Here is a 21,015-nt window from a genome sequence, read left to right as displayed (position 1 = left end):
ATTTCGGTCTTGGCACTGTTACATTTTAAGTGGTTTTTGTTAAGCCACTGGAAAACATCCGAGAGACAATTTTGGAAACGCAACTCGGCGCCCGCACACTTTTTGTCAATCGTGACGACAAGTTGTGTGTCGTTGGCGTATGACGTGACAAGGATCCCATGGGATTCTATCACAGCGAGAAGGGGAGCCATATAGATGTTGAAGAAGAGAGGACTAAATATGGACCCCTGGGGAACACCTGATGTTATTGGTTTCTCGCTGGATAGAAAGGGACCCAAGGACACAGTTTGGGACCTGTTAGATAGGAAGGATATAACCCATGCCAAAGCTGTGTCTGTCACGCCGATCTCTCGCAGTCTATTGATCAAGATGGCATGTGAGATAGTGTCGAATGCTGCTGTTAGGTCAAGCAGGATGAGGACATCCCCTTTAAAACCTGTTGCATCTTCTACAAGTAGCTACAATTAACATGTAAGTTATGCTTCCAGGCTGTCAATCAAAGCTCCATCCTAGCTCAGACATGATTCTTCACTTTTCCCTTCCAATGTTCCATACGGTAAAGAATCCCCCTACTCTCCCTCTCAATATAATCCTGAGTTATTCCTCATTTACATGCAAACATATATACATACCTAGAATAAAGAAATATATATATATATATATATATATATATATATATATATATATATATATATATATATATATATATATATATACATATAATTATTTATATATATATATATATATTCTTTCCTTTGCTATTTAAGATGTAAAGGTATTTTGGTGACATCAGAAAGGAACACATTATCAAAGGGAAGGGATTAGATATTGTTATTCTAGGAAAGTGTTTACTACCACTCTGGTAAATGTTCTCTCCTTTCCTGCCTTGCTTCCATTTACTGGCATATCCAGTTTTGTATGCAGTTTGATTTGAAAGTATTTTATGGGCGACGACAGGGAGATTAAATGAAATCACAGGGTGCTTCACTGTTTCTCCTTCGGGGCTATCTGTGTTCAGGCAATGTATCATCAGTCAAAATCCATTCGTGAGGGCAATAACTCAAGGATGTCATCGGAGCGGGACTGCTGCGAGAATGCATTAATAAAATTCCAGCAACAGCACACTCTCGGCTTTCAAAAATATAACGTGGCAGGATATTAATTCTGTGATTGTGAACAGATTGTTCTAATTTAAAGCAACAATAATGTTTTGTTGGACATATCAAAAACCTCAATGCATCATCTACTGTCTGAACATGATCATAACCGGGCTTAACTAGAGGTAAGTGTTGCAAAGTCATCCCGCGCCCCGGGTACCTCCAACTTTTTTGCTGACTGGTACTGGTGGTAACTGAATCTGACTGTCCCTTGGCTCTGCTTAACCAGGCCCAGGGGCAGTGCTATGATGAAAACACACTCAGAATACAATGAAAACACAAACACACACTAGGGTACACTATATGTTTGGCTTGGCCTTCCTATAAGGCCCTAATACATAATAGAGCAGGGAGGATTAAAAGTATCATTAAGTCCCTAGTATATATTAGGGTATCTCAATTTAACCATGTTGCAGGACTGCTTTTAAAATGTAAATTGTGCCCAAACTCGACGTTGGCATTAGCATATTCAGTACCCCCAGGCTCTCCCCTAGGTATCCCAGGGGTGCGAGGTCAGGTACTTCAATCAATCAATCAGGGTTTGTAAAGCATGGATTGTCACCTGTGAGGGTCTCAAGGTGCTGAGGGGCAAGAGGAAGAGCAGGGGCTGCTGATGGGCTCTGGGGTTCAGTCGAAGAGCCATGTCTTTAGATCCTTTCTGAAATGGGTCAGAAACAGGGATTGCCTGAGGTGGAGGGGCAGGGTGTTCCAGGTCTTAGCAGCGAAGTAGGAGAAGGATCTTCCTTCAGTTCTGGTCTTGCAGATCCATGGGACGGTGGCCAGGGTCAGATGGGAGGGGTGGAGGTGCTTGGTGGGTGCGTGAAATGGGAGACTGTGGTTTAGGTATGCTGGTCCTGCCTCGTGAAGGGCTTTGTAGGTATGAGTGAGGAGCTTAAAAGTGATTCTTTTGTTGACTGGGAGCCAGTGGAGTTCTCAAAGGTGTTGGGTAATGTGCTGCAGATGTCGGGATCATGGAGTCTTTTGATCAGGGTGCAGTGGCAGATGGTGTTGAAGGCAGCTGAGAGGTATAGAAGGATGAGGGCTGCAGTTTCGCCCTTCATTGAGGAGGGAGTGAATGTCATTGGTGGCGGTGAGGAGGGAGGTCTCGGTGCTATGCTTGCTTTGCAAAGCCTGAATGAGAGGTGTCCAGGACGTGGTTGGCTTTAATAAACTCAGAGAGTTGGGTGTTGTTTAGACCAAAGCAGTGAACCCCACTCCATTCATTTGCAGAGTTTTTTTCAACTCCGTGGAGCTCAAGGAGTTTCGAAAAACTCAGCGTAGTGAAGCTGAGTTTTGAAAATATAATGCTAGACTTCTTCACAGCGCGATTTCTCAATGCGGCCTGTCGTGGATGGACGCTACCGCTCCCATTGAGAATCCTGTTTGCATTGAGGAAGCTGCCACTCGAGTGGGATTTCTACTCGAGAGGCAGAAAGTACTGGTTCCCTCCAGCTGTGCGTGTGAGGCTGTTCACACTGATTTTACCATGTTTCCAGTCATCGGAAAGATGGCAGTCTCAATGGAGTAGTTGATGGTGTGGCGTAGCTCGTGGACAATGGAGGTGGATGCACTATGGAAGATGTGATGCGGACATCGGTCTGAGGGGGCTTCGAAGTGGATGCTCTTCATGGTCCTCAGTGTGTAGTCTTTGGTGAGCTGGGTCCAGTTGGGCAGGTTCTGCTTTGATGCGGCGTGGTTGGGTGCAGTGGTCTCAGGCGTGGCATGAGGGTCTTGAATGTCGTAGCTGTCGTAGATCTTCATGATCTTGTGGTGGAAGAAGGTGGCAAGTTTGTTGCAGAGGTCTTGGGAGGGTGGGACTTCTGTGGTCTCGCTATTGGGCCTGGTAAACTCCTTGACAATGGCAAAGAGTTCTTTGCTGTTAAGTGCGGAGGTGGTGTGCAGTGATGATCGCTCTGAAGGCAGTGTGTGATTCTGGGTTTTGTTATTCCTCCATTTCTTCTCGAGTCATCTACAGGTGCGTCTGGACTCATGGAGGGTGGGCGTGAACCAGTTGGCTTTCTAGGAGTTTTGCTTACCGGGTACCTTCTTGAGGGGTGCCAGAGTGTAGGAGTGGTTGTAGCTGCAACGGTGGATGTTGCATGCTGGGGTATAAGTGTTGGTGGATATTGGTGGTGTGATAGTGCTGAGGGAGGCAGTGAGATGTTCTGTGGTCACTTTTTTCCAGCTTTAAAGGGAAGGAGCGGTGAGGGCAGCGATGTACAGTGGGTTTGGTGTAGATGAAGCGCACTCAGTGCTGTTCAGTCCAGAGGATTTTTGAGGTGTGGCTGTAGGTGATATTTTCATAGGCAGAGAAGATGGAGTTGTGTGTGTGTCCTGCTGCATGGGTCAGAGAGGTGACTGGAAGCTTGAGTCTGATGGTGGCGATGTTCTCCAGAAAAGAAGCGGTGTTCTGGTCATTACGATTGTCCAGGTGAAATTTGTGGTCGCTGAGTAGGATGTAATCAGTAGATGCAAGAGCATGGGGTGAGATGAAGTCGATGATGGTGTCGGTGAAGGGTGGGTTAGGCTCATAGGTCTATAGACGAGGGTGCTGCGGAGGGAGGTGTTGGGGTATTTATGAGGAGGACTGTTATATATAATATATGCCCTGGGGAAAGTGAATTGCACATTTCACTTCCCTCATTGTAGTAAAGTGCTTCCCAAAATCAACGTTTGTGCTAGGAGCACTGTAGAGTGAGGATCTGCAATATATATACATATTAAGAACCCCTAGAGTCTCCCCTAGGTGTTCCAGGGATGGGAGGTCCTGTACATATAGGTAAGGTCTTTATAAAAGATGTTTTATAAGACTTGGTGTTGGAGAAATTGCCCAGTTAGATTTCCCCATTGCAGATCCCCAGCTAAATAGGTTAACATGGCAAGAAGTTATTAATTAGAAACTCCTGTTATGAATTACAGAAACTATCATTTAAAGACTTAGGAGAATGGTAATGATAAATCCAACACCATGCAATTGTTGAATTAATCCTAAAATGAACAGACAAGAAGTTATAAGACATTCTTGTTTGGAGCCAAACTACAGCCATGTAGTGATCTGTCAGAGATATTTGCACTAGCCTCCTTTTATGAAGTGATAAGTGGCACCTGGGATTAAGAGTCATTTTGGGAGGGGAGGGTTCTGCTGCACAGGAATGCCAGAGCAAGAGGAAGGGGTCATAAACCATGAACTTCAAAGGCCCATGGGGACAGGCAGAGAAAGCCAGTTCCATTTATGCCCACCCCCTCTGAACCGAGACAGATGGCAGGCTTAAGGAAGGACTATGCTGATGCCAGGGGAGGGAGAATATGGAGATGAGCCATCCTGGAGGTTGGTTTAGACAGCTCTTGCCTCTCTGCTGAGACCTCAAGGATACTGCATTTTGAAGAAATTGTGCTTTCTGGTAGACCATAGTGTCACACTTTGAAGGAAATGGAAATGCTCTGGGGTGTTGTGCAGCACTTCATTGAACAGGAATGCCCTCCTGTGTGGTCCCAAACACCACTGGATAAGTATTAGAGGGGCAGTGCCTCTCATATCTGCTGCTTGAAACAACAGATGAAGAAGGGTCCATGCTGAAAGTTTCATTTGCTCCAACCAGGCCCTGCACTCTGACTGACTGTGCCTGCTGCACAATCTGGAACTACAGCCCTGTGGACAAAACTTAATTCAAAAGGAATACAATTACAGGTTAACAGAACTCCCCTGGACCATCACCATCAAGAATATCAATCCTGGAGTGACTCGAGTGAATTTGTAAGGGTTTTGTCCAAGTGGATTGTGGAAATTGAAGTCCCAAACTTTCAAGGACCATCTTGGTGCTTCCAGACACTTGGAGTAAGTTTTGGATACTTTGGGATGCTCAAAAGGAACTTCAGGAAGAAGATCCCAAAAGGTTGAAGAACTTTGGAGCAACTTTGAAAAAAAGCTTCATAAGTGGACCAACTCGACTTGGCCAGCCAAGCCAGCAATCCTCAACCGTTGACTAAGCCTGCCATCCACAGTTGTACTGCTGAAAAGCTCCGGAGGTCCGACTTAAAGAGTTTGATTGGGAGCTGGTGGAAACCCATGCCAGTGAACCCTCACTGAATCCAGCCTGGTGAAGAGCATTGAGGGACCCCTCGAGAAAAAGCGCTATAAACATTCCTAAATCCGAAGGTAGAAGAGGTGACCAAGACCCCCCACGAGAGCCAAGCTACCCACCTTCATCCACGAGCCGACCCGAATCCTTGGTTTACCCCACTGGAAAGTCCAGAGGTCTGACTTCCATAAGTTTGACTAAAGCAAGCCAGCGAATCCTCACCAAATCCAGACCTATGGAAAACCTCAAGGGAACCAAGGAGAAAAAGCTCCTGAAACATTTCTGAGTCAGAAGGTAAAAAATTTGACCGAGCCTACCGCAAGAAATAGCCATGCAGGGCTCTATCTCGGTCAGCCTGAAACTTGACTTTGTCTCGGTCTAGCGCAACCAGATGTCCCAATAGGTTCTCTAAGTTTCTATGTGAAATATAGTGCTAAATCTTACAAAAATCATATCTCCAGGTCCCTATATTGGATTTTATTTGTTACAGTGTCATTTTAAAGCTAATAATATTTCCTATGTTTACAAATTGGTGTTGTATTTTTATTGTGTGCTGTGTCTTAATTATTTACCTCTCCAGGCACAGAATTACACATTTGAGTTGGTAAAATACCAACCTGAAGTGAGTAAAAGCAACCCCTGGCACAGTGTTTCGCTCTAAATAGAGCTCTTCAGAGAGGTATAGCTTTGTCCAGACAAAATGGCTTTTGTCATTTTACAGCTCGGCATGGACAGCACTGTGCTAGTTCTATGCTTAAAGACTTTGCTTTAGAAATGACAAAAGACTTTGTCCATTTCTATTTGAGCGTGGATAGGACTTTGCTAATCCTATGCTTAAAGACTTTGTTAGAAAACCATACATTTGAGGTGAGCAAATCTAGAGTGTTGCTGGTGTTGAGAGTGCTCTATACAGGAGCTGCTTTCCCCCTAAACTTGAGAACTACCCAGAGTGCTCTGCTTCTTTTTTATATATATGTGTATGTATGTACGTACGTATGTATATATATATATATATATATATATATATATATATATATATATATATATATATATATATATATATATATATATATATATATATATATATTCAAAACACTGGTAGCCCGGTGAGCCACACACGAGATCAGAGAGAAGGTTACCAGCCTTTAATGAGTGGTGTGGAAAGAAACATCAGTCAGTGCAATCAGCAGCCTCTCCTGCACCTTACGCGTTTCGATTCCATCTCTTCGTCAGAGGCAATTATGGAAAGGTTCGCGCTCGGCAGGCAGATACTCCTTTTGAAATGTCACGCCCCTCATTCACGTTGCATGTTCTTATGGGAGTTGTAGTGCCACAGTATTTTCCAACCTCAATAGCGGTGCGCTTATTCCTGCCGCAAATACGGCCCAAACGTGGGCCCCAACCTTAGTATCCTTCCTCAATCCAACCTCTCTGCTCCACATTGAAAGTGGTGTATCCACTTTCGTGGCCCCCTGGGGATCGTGGGTTGGTGCTGGCTCGGCAGACGGGCATCCACCTCATAGATTCAAACATTGGTAGCCCGATGAGCCGCACACAAGATCAGAGAGAAGGTTACCAGCCTTTAATGAGTGGTGTGGAAAGAAACATCAGTCAGTGCAATCAGCAGCCTCTCCTGCACCTTACGCGTTTCGATTCCATCTCTTCGTCAGAGTTAATTATGGAAAGGTTCGCGCTCGGCAGGCAGATACTCCTTTTGAAATGTCACCCCCCATTATTCACGTTGCATGTTCTTATGGGAGTTGTAGTGCCACAGTATTTTCCAACCTCAATAGCGGTGCACTTATTCCTGCTGCAAATACGGCCCAAACGTGGGCCATGACCTTAGTATCCTTACATAATCCACCCTCTCTGCTCCACATTGAAAGTGATGTATCCCCTTTTGTGGCCCCCTGGGGATCATGGGCTGGTGCTGGCTCGGCAGACGTGCATCCGCCTCATAGATTCAAACACTGGTAGCAGCCGCACACAAGATCAGAGAGAAGGTTACCAGCCTTTAATGAGTGGTGTGGAAAGAACCATCAGTCAGTGCAATCAGCAGCCTCCTCTGCGCCGTACTCGTTTTGAGTCCATCCCTTCGTCAGAGGTAATTAAGGAAAGGTTCGCGCTAGCAGGCAGTTACTTCAGTCCTTTCGAAATGTCACGCCCCTCATTTGCGTTGCATGTTCCTATGGGAGTTTTAGTGCCACAGTATTTTCCAACCTCAATAGCAGTGTGCTTATTCCTGCTGCAAATACGCCCCAAACGTGGGCTCCGACCTTAGTATCCTTCCTCAATCGGGATACCAGTTTTTGAACAACCTCACAGAGTGACTATGTAATGTTACAATAGAACTAGCATTATTTTAAGTAAGGCACACTTACTGACTTTTTTCAAAGGGTCCACCAAAATATAATAAGTGGGCCTATTGGCTTTATCAAGGGGTCAGCATATCAACATATCTTATTTTTTATTTTTAAACCTTTCTTTTTATTAAACATTTAGAAATCGAAAATACAAAGGCATTTGAGAGGAATTGAGACACATCCGTGTTTACAATCCTAGATATGACAATTGGTAACAGGGCTTGCATAAGGAGACAACACATTTAAGGTACAAGAGAAGCTTCGATTGAGGGAACAACAGGAGGGCTACATATACTTCCTCAATATTCCATTTATTCCAAACAGCTGACCATTTTTGGGGACAACCTGTACTGTATATACAGTTTTTTCCCTAAACATGCACCAATCCATGTCTGTTTTCCATTTCACAATTTTGGGTGGAGACGCCGCCCCCCACAACTGTGCAATGTTTCGTTAGCAACCATAAGATCCAGGGTAGACCATAGTTTATCTTTACGAGTTAAATCAGTTGGCTCCCATACGTTCAGGAGGCACCTTTTAGCTTCAGGATGGACAGCCACCTCAGGCACTTCACTCATGTCTTGGAGGAGTACCCCCTATAGGCAAAAACATTTTTACAAAGAAGAGATTCCTTCTGTATCAGGAGCTTAAGGCTCTGGTTAGCAAAAGATTGCCCCAACCTTTATGTAGGACAGTAGTAGTCCTTAGAGAAGACCCCTCACTCACCAACCTGGTTGGTGACATGCTTCATCATTAGGGTCCTACCCCATAGGCCGAGTGCCCATAGGGTGTGCTGCGACACCTGGTTACAGTGGAGCGGGTTTCTTTGTTTTTATATGTGCGAAAGATAACAGTGAAAGTGTGTTAAAAAGGGCCAAGTCTACTCACACCAAGAATTTATTCTGGAGTGCTTAGGCCCTGTTTAAAATATATTTGTGGCACCAGTGCCTATTTAGGAAGGTTTAGGTGCCTCGAGACGTGTGAAAAAAACTTAAAAATAGCCAAGTGTGCTATGTGAGTTAATTAAAAGTAGGTCTACATGTTTCAACCATCAATAAGATTATTTGGTTTTCGTCAGGACCGTGTATCTTGAACGGGGTGGTCCACACACGCTAAGGCGTGTCCAGCCCTCGTTCAAAAACAGACCGTAAATAGTGGTCTGATGTAAAAAGTGCTTTTTCCTGAGTTCAGGAGAAAAACCTGTAAATAGAAAAACATATAAAGGTTGGGTATACGTACTGGGGATGACAAAACAAGGGTGCATATTATGACAATTATTGTGCTAGGTGAATATAACGACATTCAGGTGATAGTAAAGCACCTAACATTTCAGGTCGTACCCGTGGTCTGTCTAGAGTACTAGACAGTAGTGCTCAGGCGAAGTTTACCGGAGCGTAGAAGTGCTAAAAAGGATTCCAGCCTCTAGTTAGTACACTAGTTGTTGGTACACGTGAAAAGGGAAGGGGGAGGTGTGGGAGAGCAATCGCCACTACTAGTGCGGCGTCACAACACGCCCAGGCATTTCTGGTAGTGAACGGTATCTAAGTTTTAGTACCGAAGGAAGTAGTCACAATCTGTAGAGAATATCATACACAAAGTGACTGTGTTGCTTACACTTGAAGCGGTAATTTAGCGCTTCATGGGCATCGAGTTGGCCAAGACTGCAAGGGTCCGTCACCTAAAAATTACAGCAAAGTAAAAAGGTGTGCAACCTATTAGCCTGATGCACGAGAGGGACACGTCTTGGTCCAAGACGCCAAATTTAAGTCTTGGTTCTAGTCTCAGGGCACTTACTTGCGGCTTCTGCTCGTCTGGCATATAAACCTACTTGGTTCGTTACTCGGAAAATGCCCCGTGGAGTGATCCGAAGCGGTAGCGTCGCCCAGAAGTAGATTGTTTGCTACTTCCTGGTTGGGCATGGCTCCGCTCGGGGGATCCCGGTAGACAAATCGTAGCGCAGCTCAGGGGCGGTACCCGTTGACGCTGCGTCTGACGTAGCGGTCACGTGGGATTTGGTGTTTTCGGTTGTCCAGGTAACTGCTGGGAAAACGGAGCTCACGAAGGAGCAGCGCCCCATCGGAGAAAAACAGAATTCAGGGTGTTGACCTGATCGGAAAGATCGATATTGAGGAAAAAAAAAAAAAACACACAAAGATTGGGAAAACAAATAATTGTAAGATTTCGGGTAAAACAATATATCGGACAGGCTCCAGCACAGAGTGTAATGACTCATATTCAGTTTCAGTGTGGGGGAGTATAGAGTTAATGCACACACTGTGTTAGCGGGGGTTAGTTAACCCATTACTGTGTTCCATGGGATATTATCATTAAGACCAGTTTTGTAGGTGGCAAGTCTGTAGACCCACCTTTGTTCCTTTTCAAAAAGGCGTTGGGTCACATTGGTTCCTGGTCTTAATTGTTCTATTATTGTCCAGTGGATGTCATCCGCACTATGTCCTACCGACAGAAAGTGTTCGGTAAGTTTTGTATTGGCCTTTTTGCACCTGATGGTGCTTCTATGTTCACCAATGCGTGTTTTAATTTTTCTACTAGTCATGCCCACGTATCTTAGATCACAAGGACATGTTAGCAAATACACCACGTTCTCACTGTTGCAGTTCGTATGCCCCCTAATCGTCCAGACTTTTTGGGCTCCAGTTGTAAGGTTTTGGTATTGTGGGTAAAAGGGCATACGCTGCAATTGCCGCATTTGTAGTGTCCTATCACTTTTGCAGCCCCCATGTGTTCAGGACTGATTCATTCACCACTGTTGTTGCTTTGGGTCTAGTGTTCACAACTGCATCTCTGATGCTCCTAGCCCTTCTATATGAGAAGAGGGGCTTTTCCCATCGCAGGTTACCAGTATTGAGGATGTTCCAGTGTTTTCCTATGATTTTAGTTACATCATTGGAAATCGTGTTGTACGTTGTAACACATGTTAGGGGCGGTTCATCCTCCACTCTGGTTGCATCCTCTAAGAGGGCCGCTCGATGTTGATTGCGGGCTCGTTTTACTCAGGATCTTGTTCGGGTACCCCCGGTTTTTCAGTTTGGTTGTGAGATCCTGGGCCTGATGTTTATAATCATCAAGTTCACTGCAATTTCTGCCTAGCCGTAGGTATTGCCCATACGGTAAGTTTTCCCGCAGAGGTCTTGGATGGAAGCTTTCGAAGCGGAGTAAATTGTTTTTAGCAGTGGGTTTGTAGTGGGTGGCAGTTGACAATTTTCCATTGGTTTTAGTTATGGTGAGATCCAGGAAGACCAACGAATTCAGGTCTTTTACATAAGTGAATTTCAAATGTTCATCCCGTGTGTTGATCCAATTAAAGAAGCATAGTAACGTGTCTTCGCTGCCTTTCCAAATGGTCAGCACATGGTCAATATATCTTCTCCACAGTAAGATATTGGAGCCGTAGGGGTTTTGCTGGTTAAGGATGTACTTCTCTTCAAAATCATGTACGTACAAACCTGCTACACTAGGGGAAAAAGTACTGCCCATAGAAGTGCCCCCGGTTTGGAGATAGATCTTGTCCTCGTATTGGAAATAGTTTTTCTTCAAGGCCAGTCTTGCGCATTCTAAGATGAACTCTCTTGGGGTTCTCGAGGTCCAATCTTCTTTATCTAGAGCCCTTTTGAGCACCTCCAGAGAAGCATCCTGAGGAATGCTTGTATATAAGCTCTCAATGTCGAAGCTTACTAAGATGGTGTCATCATCTATGGTCAGTTGATCCAGGAGTCGTAGTACGCTTTTGGTATCCTGTAAGTAGGTGCTAGTTTTTTGAACCATCGTTTTGAAAAAGACATCACAGAAACAAGAAAGGGGTTCAAGTAATGAACCTATCCCTGAGACAATAGGTCTCCTAGGTGGTGGAATTTTGTTTTTGTGCAGCTTTGGGAGCGTGTAAAAGTAGGGGATTTTACCTTCACTTTTACATAAGAAATCCGTCTCTTGTTTAGAGAGGTAGCCTTCTGCTTCTCCATGTTCCACAAGTGATGTGATCTCACTCCTGAGATCATCTGTGGGATCCATTGGTAGTCTGCGATAGTTCAGGTGATCCCCGAGTAGTCTGAGGCATTCTGTCTGGTAGGCTGATTTGTCCTGGATGACTATCCCTCCGCCCTTATCAGCAGGTTTTATGATAATGGTGTCGGAGTTCTGTAGGTTTTTCAGTGCAATACTTTCTTCTTTGGTAAGATTCATAAAAGGTTTTTTAGGGGATAGTTTCTCCACTTCATTGAAAACAGCCTGCTCAAAAGTAGAGATTTCTACAGGGACCATGTGAGGTGGTGGTGTAAATGTGGACTTATTCCGTAGTCCTGTCTCATTTGGATCGGTACTTTCCTCTGTTAAGGTTTTCTTTTCAAAAAAGGCTTTGAGTCTCAATTTCCTAAAGAAGGAAGCCAGTTCGCAGTGGAGTTTAAACTTATCCAAATTTGCGGTTGGTACAAAGCCTAAACCTTTGTTAAGTACTGATTCCTCATCTTTGGTGAGGGGTCTATCGGAGAGATTGGTAATTAGGTTCTCCGATTGCTCGGTCCTGGTTGTTGAGCTTTGTTCTTGCCCTGGTTGGTACTCGGATCTTCCGGTGCCCAATGGACTTGATTGCCCTGGCCGGCATTTTTTCTCCTTCCCCGTCCTCTCCCGCCCCGGTTTAAAAAAGGGGGCATATAGGGATTTTGGGGAAAAAACGGTTGCTGGAACGGTGGTTGCCATCCGTACATAGGGAAGTTTGGTTGGTTGTATACAGCTTGGAAATGCGGCATTGGCATTGGGTTGAAGGTAGGCCAATTGTTCTTTCCTCTACCTCGTCCTCTTCCTCTTGTTTTGATGCTTCCATTGTTGGAATTTCCACTGGAATTAGAGGTGTTACTAGACGCATTGCTTGAAGCATCAGAGTTGTCATCCCCCTTGGATGGTGGTACATACTCAGGATCTGAGTATGGGTACGCTTTCACCATAGTGAATCTTTTTAAATCTTTTTGGAACTTTTGCACTTTCTGTTGTGTTAAGTTGTCATTATAGTCTGTCATCTCTTTATACAGTTCATCCAGCTTTTTCTTAAAGCCAGTGATGGTTGTCTTCATATTGCCTTCAGCTACTTGGATTTCCACCAGGATTTTTTCGGATAGTCTTAAAGCTGTCTTTAAAATCAAGACTATCCAGTCGTGGGTACAATGCCACGCTATGGCAGCCCAATCTTTTCGAAACACTGCGTCTTCTAAAAAGATTTGTGGGGCATTGGAGACTAGGAGTCCTTTGGGCGCCATGTTCTTGTCCAGATATTGTTTTAGGATAGTCCCGTGTAGGATTGTCCTAATTCTATTTCTTTTCAGCTCTGTTAAGTTTTCCCAATCTGTGGTTGCAGAAATGCTTCGAGCAATGCTAGGGTCCGCAAAGATAGAGAGATCGCTCATCACCTCCTCGACCTCTTCAGAGGTGTAGGAAAGGCCTTGGTTATCGGCCATGGTTGCAAAGATAAGGTCTAATTATGTGTCGCTCTCGCAGCTGTGCGCTGCCTAGTATGTGTATAACAAAAGAGAGACTAAGGGAGATTTGCACAGTCTATGTGAGGTGGTAACTCCTGGTCCCCTAAGCTAGAATTAAACAACAATGGAGGAGTACCCCCTATAGGCAAACATTTTTTTACAAAGAAGAGATTCCTTCTGTATCAGGAGCTTAAGGCTCTGGTTCGCAAAAGATTGCCCCAACCTTTATGTAGGACAGTAGTAGTCCTTAGAGAAGACCCCTCACTCACCAACCTGGTTGGTGACATGCTTCATCATTGGGGTCCCACCCCATAGGCCGAGTGCCCATAGGGTGTGCTGCGACACCTGGTTACAGTGGAGCGGGTTTCTTTGTTTTTATATGTGCGAAAGATAACAGTGAAAGTGTGTTAAAAAGGGCCAAGCCTACTCACACCAAGAATTTATTCTGGAGTGCTTGGGCCCTGTTTAAAATATATTTGTGGCACCAGTGCCTATTTAGGAAGGTTTAGGTTTCACTCATGTCGTCATGAACATTCCTCCAGTACCTCTGGACATGCTCACACTCCCATATTATATGCATGAATGTGCCCAGTTGGTTACAATTTCTTCTACACTCCCCCCATCCGCCCTTCCCATGCGAACTAAACGGGCCCTGAAACGTATACTCTGTGTAGTATTTTAAGCTGGACTAGACGCAGTCTAGCAGAAATTGCCACCTCCCTCAGGGAAGCCACTGCCTCCTGCCATTATTCATCGTCCACATCCAGCCCATCTCTCACCCAATTCTCCGTCGTCTGCTTGAGGGGGTATAAGGTGATGTTTATCAACTTTTTATAAGTCAGGGAGATCGCTTTCTTAGGCAGGAATCCGTCTAACAGCCTGTCTTCTAAAGGCGAGGCTTTAGGGGGAGAGGTGCCCTTCTCCATATGTGACATAAGTACGAGTCGAATCTGCAGGTATCTGAAGTACTCAGAGTTGGTCAGTTCGTACTTCTGCTGCAGTGCCACAAATGTTAACATATCACCCTTCACCCAGAGGTCTCCAATCTTCGAGATCCCAATCAGTTCCCAGTTATCGAACCCCTTCAAGGTCCTTAGAGTACCCAGCTGTTCCGAGTCCCAGAGTTGAGTTACCAGAGTATGTTTCTGCTCTCACCCCAGACTTCTTTCCGCTGGGCGCCAAATTTGAACTAAGTTGTTCGTCGTCCCTGTTAGGTGGAATTTCTTGGGATTAGAGTATATGGCCCTATTGTAGATTCCGCCAGGTAATATCCATCTATTCATGGCACATCCCAGATCATCAGGTCTATGATAGGTGCATTGATAGATGGCAGCTAGATGAGCAGCCCAATAATATTTTTTAAGGTCCAGAAGACCTATCCTTCCATCGTACCAGGTTAAAACCAGTTTGTTCAATGCTATACAGGGTCTCCCATCCCACAGTAGTTGTCGCTACAATCCCACAATCTCCTTAAAGTATCTTGTAGGTACCAAGTCGGGAGAGTTCTGCAGAGCATAGAGGAAACGTGGCAATGCCATCATTTTAAAGAGGGCTGCCCTCCCCAGCAGCGAGAGCGGGAGCCCTTGCCAACTTGCAATATCGCGCCTCAATCTCTGTATGGGGGGGAGCAGATCGCAGTCGTAATGACATTTGGGTTCTGTGGTGATGAATATCTCCAGGTATTTAAAACCTACTGTGGTTATTTGTATTTAGCAATCCCTGGGGGGAGGGGAGGGTCCCCAATGAGGACATACATAAGGGATTTACTCCAGTTGATCGGATACCATGAGAATCTGCCAAAGACTGTAAATATATCAAGCACTCCGATGAGTAACTTTTTGGGAGAGGCTAAGTATAAAAGAATGTTTTCCGCATACAATGAGATGCGGTCCTCCCAATCTTCTGGCTATTGCAGCCCTCGCACCATTGGATCTTTCCGGATCCATTCTGTCAATGGCTCCAGGGAGAGGGCAAAGAGTAGGGGGGATAGTGGACAACCCTGACGGGTCCCACAACTATGTTTAAAGGGTTTCTTGTTTCAACAATATTTCTTATTGTTGACCACATCCCATTTTTGACAGTACCGTGAACAGGTATGGCCAATTGATGGTATCGAGCGCCATGGTGGCGTATAATGAAATGATTACTGCCATCTCCTGGATGGTGGCCACCCTTCCCAGCACTCCCTGCACTCTACGTAGGTTTAGCGCAGTGTTGCGATGGGGCATAAAGCCCGATTTCTTATTGCTTGTGCTATTTCATCACTGGTAAAATCACTATCTAGTGCATCTGCTTCCTCAGTCTAGAGGGCAGGAGGTCGAATGTCTCTGAGCAGGTCCCGGGAGTCACTCTCGAGCAAGGGGGTGCTTGATTGGTATACTGTACTATAGTGAGTTGCAAATTCATTTGCGATATCCTGTGGGTCAGTGATTGTCTTACCCCCTTCGTCTACCAGCACTGGCCATAGCATGTTTACCATTTCTCTCTTGTCAAGCTGGGCTAATAGTTCCCCAGCTTTGTCCCCTAAATCATACACTCTGCCTTCTTTTTCCCTCCCCAGCGAAAAAGGGTACGTTTAAAGCTTGGAAGGACATCAACCCCAATGACTTAACGCTGCTTCTTAATTCCACAATCCCAGAACTATCCACTGATCCTAACATCGCTACTAATCAATTTCAAAAGTGGTTGGGTGAAGCCACGACCCAGCTGGCACCCACTAAATCACTTTCTAAGAATAGAAATGCGCCTAAAGCTCAGTGGTATACAACAGAACTAAAAATTCAAAAACAGTTAACCAGGAACAGGAAAAGACACTGGCGAAGAACGTATGACAGTGAAAATAAGGAAAATTATAAAAAAGCCCTTGCCACTTACAAAGCTATGATAATAGCAGCTAAGAAAGACTTTTTCACACGCCAGATAGAAACTGCGAAAAATTCCAGTAAACAGTTATTTGACATTGCTAAAACCCTCGCTGGAGACTCCCCGGATCTTAATCCTCTCCCTTCACAAGCTTTATGTGATGCATTATCGGAGTTCTTTTATGCAAAGGTTAATGACATCTACCAAGCCTTTAGCTCAGACCAGACCAGCAGTAATGCCATAACCTCTACAACTATTCCCAAAAATTCCATGACTTGTTTTAGCCCCCTCACCACTGACCAAATCAAGAGTATAGTTAAAACGATCAAAGCTGGCTCTGCTCTGGACCCATGCCCGACTTCTTTGCTCGCTACTGTACCGGACACAGTCATTCCCATTATCACTGCTGTCTGTAATACAGTATTGACATCTGGAATTTACCCTGATCGATTAAAAAACACGTTGATTAAACCCCTGCTCAAAAAACCTGGCTCAGATAAAGGCGAATTAAAAAACTATCGCCCTATAGCAAGCCTCCCTTTCTTAGCCAAGGTTCTAGAAAAGGCTATGAATCAGCAGCTATCATCCTACATAGAAAAACACAATTTACTGGATGATACACAGTTCGGTTTCCGTAAAAACCATGGCACAGAAACCGCTCTATAAAAGCAGCTGATGACATAAGAGTCATCCGCGATCAAGGAGGAACTGCTTTGTTAGTTCTCTTGGATCTCTCAGCAGCTTTCAACACGGTTGACCACAAGATCTTGGTCGACCGTGTCGAGAGGATGGGCATTCAGCTCACTGCTAGGGACTTACTCACCTCCTTTCTAGCCAATAGAACCCAGGCGGTTACACTGGGTCCCTTCCAGTCAGCTGAGTTGTCGTTACCGTGTGGGGTTCCCCAAGGCTCATCCCTAAGTCCGACACTATTTAATATATATGTGTCGGACCTTGCTAGTGTCATCAAAGCACATGGGATGAGCCTAACCTCATACGCTGATGACACCCAGCTGGTGCTGGCAATAAAGGGTGATGGACAGAGGGTTGCAGAGAGATTTAAAACCGGGATGACCACTATCGGTGAGTGGATGGCAAGGAATTGCCTGAAGCTTAATTCCGATAAAACGGAGGTGGTTATCTTTGGCAATCTCTCACCAGCCTGGTCTGCAGATTGGTGGCCATCGGCCTTAGGTACACCTCCCTCCCCTACGGTCAAAGTCAGAAACCTAGGTGTTACTTTTGATGACCAGCTGAACTTCATGGCCCATGCGAATAAGATGGCAGCCAACGCCCATTTCAAACTTAGAACGGTAAGAAAAATCATACCGTATCTACCAGACTCAGCAGCCAAAACGCTAGTCACCTCTCTAGTCTTGACATCACTAGATTATTGCAACGGTCTGCTGCTCAATGCTCAGAGCAGAGTTATTAAAAAACTACAGACCGTGCAGAATGCGGCCGCTCGCGTACTATCGAAAAAACCGAAATTTGCACCTATCTCAGATACTTTGAAAAATTACCATTGGCTGTCCATTCACAACAGGGTGAAATTCAAAGCTCTATGCACAGTTTACAAGACATTACAGGATCAAGGACCTCGTTTCCTTAAAAATCAATTGATCCCCTACAACCCATCGAGAACCCTCCGATCCACCTCACTCAACCAACTAGTGGTGCAACGTAGCCGAACAGCTTCTTGGGGTGATCGCCGCTTCTCAATTGCGGCCCCTAGACTCTGGAACACCCTTCCAATCCACATAAAAACATGCCCTTCGCTCCTTCAGTTTAGAAAAAAACTGAAAACGTGGCTATTTAACCAGTAATTTACATCTCCGTACTTCCTGATCAGGGTGAGACAACATTTGCATTTCTAGCGCCGAGACGCCTACGGGTATTTGCAAGCGCTCTATAAATATCATTAATAAATAAATAAATTTGCTCTATCAGTGGCTATGGCTTTATATTCATCTCTTTTTAGTAGCAGGGAGTGCAATTTCTCCTGAGTGACCTCCTCTCGGATCTCTTCCTCCAGCTGGAGGACCTTGTTCTAGTCTTCAATCAGGTCTTTCTGCTTCCCTTTCTATACCCCAGCTATCAGAGAGAGTTCTTTCCCCTTCAAATCAACATATTTATCATATTAACATTAACATTAACCCCTTCCATGCTCATGACGAGCTCAGCTCGTCATGCAGTACACTGGTCGGGTGCTCATGACAAGCTGAGCTCGTCATGAATAATGGGGAAAATCACATTTCAGCACACAGCGGGAAAATGCACCGCATGCATGGGGTTAAGGTAGAATGATATGATTGCCTGTGTCAAAAAATCACTTATAACTACAATCGAATGAATATTTCATACATGCACACAGTTTGATGCTTAATAAAAGTGATTGTCATAAAATAAATGTACTTAAGCTATGTTTAAAAAAAAACATTTCTTGAGAGTCTTTCTTTTAGCACTTTTCTGCCCAAATAATGCAACCAAAACAACCACAAGAGATCCCTGCATTTCAGCTGAAGAGTATAGAGCTCCAGCTAGGAGTGCTTAAAAAATATGATAAACTCTCCTGAGATCATGGATTTATTGACCCAGGAGACTCACTGTTTTTTTTTTTTTAATGTTGCTGAGGCTGAGAAACTACTGAATTGCATGTAGCTCATCACAACATTAAAAAGAAAAGCTCAGTGGTGCTCCTTCCCCTCCAGAGGCTAAAAGAAAACCATTAATAAGTTCTTGCAGGGCAATATGGGGCTCTCTTTGCTTGAAGCTGTAAATAATAACTGAGCGGTTCAGGGCTTTTGCGGGGGAGGGAAACCAAAGTGCCCCAGGGATGGGGTCCCTCGGACACAATGATTGAGCATGCCCCAGGTGACTGGATCTCTCCCAAATAAAATTTGAACAAACCCTGGAAATGTAGTCCGGGAGTCCTCAAGGAGGTATAAGAAGGGGTGGTTGCATGCCCTCCTATTGTTTAATTTATATATCAACCCGAAGGAAGGGGTCCATGGGCCTCAAGGAATGCATAGGGAAGGGGAGCAAATGCTCCCATACCATTCAATTACCTTTTTGCCCCTTTGGGATGCAATCCCAGGGTCTCAAGGAAGCTTCGGGAGGGGACCCTCATCCCCCACACCCCTATAAACTACATTATATGACCACCCAGGCCCTGGCCTACCCCAGGGAGATGTTAAGGCACGGGAGCCTGCACTTTTTAAACGTTTTCATGCGGATTTGCAGACCCACTGCAATTATGCAGAAAAAGGTTTTAAAATATATTTTGACCCCCTACAAGGCCTGGGAAGGCAGGTTATCCCTACCCTGCCAATTATATCAATTTTTAACCTTTTTTTAGTACTGAGGACCTGGTCCTAAAATGGATGTTCTCACATCTTTGTTGTTGTGGTGGCAGGCAATTAGATCTTTTCTTGAGATCTGTTGGCTCTGCAGATACTCCACAAAAAGCACACTTTCCGGACCAACATCTAGCTTTCTGTCAAATTTCGTGTCATTCCGTCGAGCCGTTTTGGCTGCAGCTGTCTCTAATTTTCCAATGAAAAAGTGCATAGGGAAAACATGGTTTCTGGCCGCTCCTTTTTCTCATCCCCTACTTGACAGCTCACACTGACCTTTTAGCGAAGGAACTAAGATGGAAGAACATATTTTTTCAAGTTTTTTGAAGATTCATCACACTGCGCCCAAGTTATAAGCAAACCCAAAAATCACTTTCCTATGAAAATGTGATTAAAATACCCAGTGGCCACTGCCTCTGGATAATGTATTCTACATTATATGAAATGTAAATATTTGTTTATTTTTCCCCACATCTTTTAGGCAATAGAGCTTAAAATCTAATTCAACTTCAACAAAGGAATAGGGGAACCCAGACAGCTGGGTCTTAAATGGCATCTGCTGCTAGAAGAAGGAAGTGAAGTGGCAGGGGAGAAAACAGCCCTGCTTCCCCTATTTTTCAGGTGAGTGGACAGGTGAGAGGAGCTCCCTCTCCTGCTGCACTCCCACTTATTGTAAGTAGGAAGGGCAGGGTAGCCGTATTGCCCCTCCACGGCAATAAAAGGTGTAATCCCCTCTCCTCCATTATGGTCACGTGTTTTGTGACTGGGGGCCGTAACACCTGGGACAAAAATAGAATCTCAATTTGCTCACAGACACAGGCCATAATGCTCAAAAATAGCCCAGTATAATGCAGTTATGACAGTGTGAATGATAAATTACTCATATCATATGCAGCATATGTTGTTTGCAATCACTAAAAAGTCATGTATGCTTGCTGTTCGTGAAACAATAAGATCTTGTCATACAGCAAATCTCCAGTCAAAACACAGTGACCATTAAAAACACACCTTACAGTCACAACCAAGTCACGACCACTAGAAAAACACTGCAAGTAGTGCAACATTAGGAAAGGAAAACCAAATTTAACACACTGGAGCCAAGTGCGGAATGGTTATGGAATAGAGATTTACTAATTTCCTAGTTTAAGATACAGGTTTGCTAGTATTCATGAAATGTAGATAAATGATAAAAACAAATTATGGCTATCTCACCACCTCAGAATCCGAGTTATTCTTCATCAATAACTCAAAAAAGAGGAGATTTCTTAGTTTTGATGGGGGCAAAAGGCTGTGTGACCCACAGAACAACGGGAGTCTACAGCACAGGTACGCACAGAAATCAGAGCACACGCTAGAACCACTCAGACTCTCATTCTGCAATCTATATCCAGCTAGCATGAAGATAATCCAAATGTTGGACCCCCTGCATGACAGAGTCAATGTGGCTTTGAAATGATTCCTCAGCTACCCAAACCATTTAGGCTGGTGATAGTCCTTGGCTCAGAAAGCGCTGGGTTGAGGCTTGCAGAAGGGCTAGCAGGGAGTTCTGCCAAGATATGAATAGAACAAAGCAAAGAAACTTCTAATCTATACAAATGCACTTGTAGCCTTCTCCTGATCCTTTGCCCAAATGAAGGCCTTATCACTGTTTAGGGAACTGTTTCATAATAGTCACAGCTATTCAGATAGAATATGCACAATCATTTTGTGGA

The 21,015-nt window shown here is 44.5% G+C and overlaps 1 protein-coding gene across 1 annotated transcript in view; it reads right to left on the bottom strand.

The window, feature by feature from the left end:
- The window catches only part of LOC147668858 (unconventional myosin-XVIIIb-like), a gene marked incomplete at its 3' end in the record, with an annotated part of 694,293 nt that overhangs the window by 637,989 nt on the left and 35,289 nt on the right, over positions 1-21,015 (bottom strand). The gene's annotated exons all lie outside the window — the stretch shown is intronic.

This window comes from Lissotriton vulgaris, unplaced genomic scaffold (assembly GCF_964263255.1).
Source record: "Lissotriton vulgaris unplaced genomic scaffold, aLisVul1.2 SCAFFOLD_1224, whole genome shotgun sequence".
Taxonomy (NCBI): Eukaryota; Metazoa; Chordata; class Amphibia; order Caudata; family Salamandridae; genus Lissotriton; species Lissotriton vulgaris.
Note: the sequence above shows the minus strand (reverse complement) of the source record. Positions and strands in the feature narration are given on the sequence as shown.